Source organism: Schistocerca piceifrons, chromosome 5 (assembly GCF_021461385.2).
Source record: "Schistocerca piceifrons isolate TAMUIC-IGC-003096 chromosome 5, iqSchPice1.1, whole genome shotgun sequence".
NCBI classification, from domain to species: domain Eukaryota; kingdom Metazoa; phylum Arthropoda; class Insecta; order Orthoptera; family Acrididae; genus Schistocerca; species Schistocerca piceifrons.
Genome location: NC_060142.1, coordinates 217,980,017 through 217,987,143, shown reverse-complemented (window position 1 = coordinate 217,987,143; position 7,127 = coordinate 217,980,017).

Genomic DNA, 7,127 nt, shown 5'->3' with positions numbered 1-7,127 from the left:
CAACGCAGATTGCTTCGCAATTTCTGTATCATCGCTAAATCACCCATCCACTACTTTGCAAGTACCATATACTACATAATGAATGCAGGAAGTCGATTCGGACATATACACCACATATTAGATTAAAAATGCAGATAGTTGACTGTGCAGTACGTCCATTCGGCCGTATAAATTAAAGCATACCAGACGGCGTCCTTTACCGATGCAGTTAGGTTTTTTTTATTTTTTTTAGCACTATGGGACTTAACATCTATGTTCATCAGTCCCCTAGAACTTAGAACTACTTAAACCTAACCAACCTAAGGACAGCACACAACACCCAGTCATCACGAGGCAGAGAAAAATCCCTGACCCCGCCGGGAATCGAACCCGAGAACCCGGGCGTGGGAATCTAGAACGCTACCGCACGACCACGAGCTGCGGACGTGCAGTTAGGTTGTTTACATATTTCCAGTACATCGATCATAGTGCAGAATTTACCATTACGACTGGCCATCTTTCCCTCTGTGGATAGGCATCACAGAGTATTCTCACGTTCTTAGGATAAAGTCGGGATTGACAAATCCCTCCCATATTGTCTTTGATCAATCTTTCCTGCAACATACTCGGCAATTTAATCTGAAAGTCCACGTCTCGTGGAGGAGCTGGGTCCGTAACTGCTGTTCACCAGACTGTTCTGCACCAACCTTACCCACGGCATCTATCCAAAGGCACAAGGTCTCTCCAAATTCTTGCATATCGAGGAGGGTAGCACCTCTTATCGGGGTATAGTAGACATGAGTGTTGCGTTGATATAACAGACATTCAAGAAGAAATGTGTGGTTTATACATGACGGAGTTCGAAATGGATGGAGTTTGAAATATTTCACGTAAATCAACTGTGTTATTAATGCTGTAATATTATTCCACTGTCTGGAGTCAGTATCAGTGAGGTACCAGCATGAGACAAATGATCGTAGAGCATAAACACACACTCCTATGGTTATGCAGTTCTGCACCTAAAAATGCTACATCGTTACCGCCTTACGTTTCCGAAGTATTAGTCGTACAGAATGCAAGGCTCTTAATACTCTAATGCAGGATGTATTTGTCCAACATCAGACATACAATCACCCCACAAGTTCCTTACCCCAATCACTATGTCGACAAACTTTAAAATGATAAAACTAGTTCATTCTACACTATTCTGGTATCCTACAAAGGTATCGTCAGTGCATATCTGCCGCTCGAGCTGCTTATAAACCAACTAGAACGAAGTCAGAAGATTGCTGTTCTGTAGTAGCCTCAATCACGGTACCCACGTCAATCTTCTTGTCATTACTACTACTGGTTTTGACGGATGCGGCTATGTGTCATTAGGAAATAGAGTGAGGAAAATCCAACATGAATATTGTCGATAGCTGATACGTGAGATACTACCTACGCCCTGCTGCACGAAAGTGCACACGAAGAAGCACCAACTTTGCACCCCTATCAGTAGCCAGAGAAATGTAGCAATCTTATTGTTGTTTACAGTAGAATCACCACAGCTGTGGTAGTATTCCTTTCACACAAAGAAGTCACGGTCTGATGTCAGGTAGTTCTGCTCATGCGTAGAATAATATTGCAATTTCATCCTAACACCATATCTCCCGAGTACACCTCCCTCACACTATTTAAGGCGATATATGCGGCAATCGTCCACTCTCCTGCAGAATACTCTAGGGATTGACTTAAATCTGACAAACGCACTGATTCTTCTCCTTAGTACTTCAGGAATAACATTTCTTGTGAGAATTAACCGTAATTCGGTAATATCTATATTCGACTGCATGTGTGAGAACACAGTTATGGATTGGGATACATATGTTCGGCGTGCCTTGATATAGCGCCTCTGCATAATACTTACGTCACCTTTGTTGAAGTATGTGTTAAGGAAACCCACGTAGTTCACATGGGTAGGGAGATAATTAAAACTGAATGCAGCCAGAGCTTAATTTTTGAGCTTTTCTCAGTCTTGAGTGTCCAGGTACCCACAACCCACCTCACTTCCCCGCATTTCACGGCACTTTTTCTCTAGTTTTATGTATTCTCAGTCAATTTAACAAATTTTGTGTTTTTTCAGCGATTTTACGTCTCTTGTCATATTTCCCTCAATTTTACGTATTTCCCAACAATTTTTCGTATTTATACGGGATTTTCCTCGATTTTCACCGATTTTATGTCATTTTTCATATTTTTCTAAATTTTTCTGTATGTATACGGTCATATTTCTGGCATACCCATGCGTTGTTTGATTTCATATGGGGATATTTGCGTGTCCTATACACCAGCTTTCTGAACATTACTAAGAATTCCCCTCTTCTCGATGATCTATATGCATGCGTTTTGGATGGGAAGATCATGAAAATTATAGTGACACTCACCTCGCACCTAGATGACACTCAACGAGTGGTCCAGATTGGAAACTCGTAGTCTGGAAACAAATCTGTATACTGCTACGACACATCAGAGGTTGTCTGCAGACTCACGTAGTGATGCAATTGGTGGAAACTTAAAGTCCGGCACAGTTCTAAACGTTCATCTGACTTCCACTCCACCATCTAGGGTTCAGCAAAAGGAACTTGACATGTGTACAGAGTTAATTTATGCTACTGCACTGATATTTTTTCCCAGAAGTATATGCTCTTATTGCTTACCAGATGAGCTTCGCTACTTTTGTTTACACCTTCCAGCTCTGATACGTCACCTCAGCCATGTCAGGAAATTTACAAAATATGGATTTCGGGCTTTTTTATCCTAGTAATAAGTTATTCGTTAGTTGACTGCACTTAGAATCTTGGAACATGAGTTTTCCCTCGCCATATCAACAGAGTATGCACTCCCAGCAACGTAATTTATAGACAAACAGTTTGCAAGTTATGCATTCGAACCGCAACCGTCTGCCATTGATAGCTCTACACACATACATAAAGAGATTATACATACATACTACCAATCGCGAAATCTCAATCTCAACCGATTGTACGTTGTTTTTGACAGTGCTGCAGCCCCACAAACAATTAATATGAATGTTATGCTCTTGTGGCATATGTATGTCCTAAATATGATCGTGCTGCATGGCTACAAGTGATAAGAACACAAGACGCCCACAGTTCCTTTGTGAAGCTGCAACTAAAACAGTGACTTGAGTGATTTTAAAACATCATGGTACTTGAGCCATTATCATCTAAAATTTAACCTTTAGAATAGTCATTTATAACGTAGTCAACAGCGGTGTCTATCAGACTGAATGCCATAGGTTTGCATATCATTTATTGTACAGGTTATATAATGGAGGGAAGAAAGGACAGGTTGGTAAAAGAAATGTCCAAATTATGAGACATAGGGGAAGAGAAAAGCGATAAATCTTGGCAAGTATAGTTAAAGATAAAAAGTGCGTGGTGGAGGGGGGCAGAGAAATTTATTAGCAAAATCAGTATTCAGTAATACACATGACCAAGCATCTTATATCGGTCTTGTAAACAGTTCCAAGAACTGCTTTTTCCTAAGCTCTCTTTGATTATTGAGTAACTTATCTGATCTTCTTTTCGTATAACTGTAGATTTCCACTTTTTCTAAGACGTTCATCAGCCGGACCCTAGGGACGATATGCAACATTTCAGTATTATTCACCATACATTGCATTGCATGCTTATTCTGAATAGGATGATTTACAGAAGTTAGATTTCATATTAGCTGACCCCGCTCTTTAAACCTTGTCAAAAATTTGCGTCCTATTTGCCTAATATAATTATTGCAGTCGCTGCAAGAAATTATGTAAATATCCACATTTAAATGTCTTTGTATGTTAACAATCCTATACGAAAGTATGTTGTGCTATGAAATCTCAGTTTTGAAGATTATCTTAATATCTTGTTTTCGAAAAAATCTTCCAAGTTTTTCCAAGATGTCTCCCGTCTAAGATAAATCACGGAGTAGATAGAGAGGTACAAATTGACATACACGTTAGGAATGACATGGGGTTTTATTAGAACCAAAAAAATACAAAAGTTCAAACAATGTCCGACAAATGGCGCTTCAACTGATCAGAATAGCAATAATTAGCATAACAAAGTAAGACAAAGCAAAGATGATTTTCTTTACAGAAAATGCTCAATATGTCCACCATAATTCCTCAACAGTAGCTGTAGTCGAGGAATAATGTTGTGAACAGCATTGTAAAGCATGTCCGGAGTTATGGTGAGGCATTGGCGTCGGATGTTGTCTTTCAGTATCCCTAGAGATGTCGGTCGATCACGATACATTTGCGATTTCAGGTAACCCGAAAGCCAATAATCGCACGGACTGAGGTCTGGGGACCTGGGAGGCCAAGCACGACAAAAGTGGCGGCTGAGCACACGATCATCACCAAACGACGCGCGCAAGAGATCTTTCACGCGTCTAGCAATATGGGGTGGAGCGCCATCCTAATGAAACCCCATGTCATTCCAAGCACGTGCGTCAATTTTGACCTCTTTATCTACATTATTCCGTGGTTTATTAAGTTTTCAAATATATACTGACTTTTTGATCACCCGGTATTTTTGTACCATTTGTTGTTGTTGTTGTTGTGGTCTTGAGTCCTAAGACTGGTTTGATGCAGTTCTCCATGCTACTTTATCCTGTGCAAGCTGCTTCATCTCCTAGTACGTACTGCAGCCTACATCATTTTGAATCTGCTTAGTGTATTCATCTCTTGGTCTCCCTCTACGATTTTTACCCTCCACGCTGCCCTCCAATACTAAACTGGTGATCCCTTGATGCCTCAGAAAATGTCCTACCAACCGATCCCTTCTTCTAGTCAAGTTATGCCACAAACTCCTCTAAACCCCTCTTCTCCCCAATTCTATTCAATACCTACTCATTAGTTATGTGATCTACCCATCTAATCTTCAGCATTCTTCTGTAGCACCACATTTCGGGAGCTTCTATTCTCTTCTTGTCCAAACTATTTACCGTCCATGTTTCACTTCCATACATGGCTACAAAAAATGGCTCTGAGCACTATGGGACTTAACATCTGAGGTCATCAGTCCCCTTGAACTTAGAACTACTTAAACCTAACTAACCTAAGAACATCACACACATCCATGCTCGAGGCAGGATTCGAACCTGCGACCGTAGCGGTCGCGCGGTTCCAGGCTGAAGCGCCTAGAACCGCTCAGCCACACCGGCCGGCCTACATGGCTACACTCCATACAAATACTTTCAGAAACGACTTCCTGACGCTTAAATTCATACTCGATGTTAACAAATTTCTCTTCTTCAGAAATGCTTTCCTTGCCATTGCCAGTCTACATTTTATATCCTCTCTACTTCGACCATCATCAGTTATTTGCTCCCCAAATAGCAAAACTCCTTTACTACTTTAAGTGTCTCATTTCCTAATCTAACACCCTCAGCATCACCCTAGTTAACTCGACTACATTCCATTATCCTCGTTTTGATTTTGTTGATGTTCATCTTATATCCTCCTTTCAAGACACTGTCCATTGCGTTCAACTGCTCTTTCAAGTCCTTTGCTGTCTCTGACAGAATTGAAATGGCATCGACGAACCTTGTACCTAAACCTTGCTTAATCTTACTTTTCATTGTTTGTTGTAAGCATTCAGTATCCTTAATCACTCAGTCATTGGCTGTTGCCTTAAAATGTTCACATCATTGATTTTCTCATGATTATAAAGTGATAATTTCAAAATTTTGTGGATATTAGTCCCGAAAAACGTGGTTTTCTGTTCTTGTGCACGAATAGAACTTGCACTTACAATTGTCCAGGGTTGTTGGTTTCCTGTATATTCCGAAAGTATGTAAATTGCATTTTTTGATATGGAACGCAAAGTTCCGCTTTCTGGCCCTAGACGAGTGAATCGGACCTGACCGACCACAGTGTCGTTCTCTGGCAACGGCATCAGTGGATGCGCTATGGCGGGACCTGTGGTCAGAACGTTGTTCTCCTCGTCAGTATCTCATTTCGTAGCTGTGGGATCGCTAGTCCCCGTACAAGTAGCTCGTCAGTTGGACTCACGAGACTGAGTGCACCCTATTTCAGTCCTCCCACCACGGAAAAATCTCTGGCAGTACCGGGATTCGAACCTGGGTCACCCAAATGACAGTCATCACCGCCGGGTAAGTCCAAACACATTTATAGTTCTTCCATCTCCGTATGCCGCAGTAAAATACAGTTTCGGATGCAAACTGTTGAAACTAGTCGCTTTGAAAAGTTGGTAAAGTACGAGAAGTGAATCTATGAAGAAAGTTCTCTGAGATCCAAAGTTTGTTGTTGTCGTCAAGTACTCAGTCCATGGCTGAGGGGGAGACTAAGCTGTCGAGATTGATTGGGAGCAAACGTGTGTACTGGTGTGGGGGACTAAGTTCGGATTGCTGTTTCTGTAATTTGGAATTTATCAAAGAATCTGAAGTCCAGCCACGAGCGTTAGTTTTCAGAAAGTGGGATGTCGTGTTTAGTGAGCGTTTTCAGTTTTGATACATAAATTTTCGTGGCTGGATGGATGTGTGTGATTTCCTTAGGTTAGTTAGGTTTAAGTAGTTCTAAGTTCTAGGGGACTGATGACCTCAGAAGTTAAGTCCCATAGTGCTCAGAGCCCTTTGAACCCTCTTTGAACAGAAAGCAAACAGCTGGCAACAATCGTCGGAAGGGTCCAGGACAAAGGGGGCAGCGTTATGGTCAGGGGAATGTTTTTGTGGCATTACCTGAGTGATATTGTCATTCTTGAAGACACAAGAGATCGACACAAGTCTGCATTCATCCGTGGGGACCGTGTCCATCCTTAGATGCTGTTTGTTTTTCCTCGACACGTTACCATCTACCAGTAGGGCAGTGCAATATGTCACACAGCTCACATAGTAAGTGCATGGTTCGAAGTGCACCGTGATGAATTTACTGTACTACCCCCGCCACCAGTCTCACCGGATTCAGACTCATTCGAGATTCTGTGGGGCCACCTCAGTCAGGCTGTTCGTGCCACGGATCCTCAATCGAAAACTCTAGCGCTGCTGTCCACAGCACTGGAGTCGGCAAGGCTCCATATACCTATCAGCGCCTTCCAGAACCTCATTGGCTATCTTCCTCCACGTCTCGCAGCGGT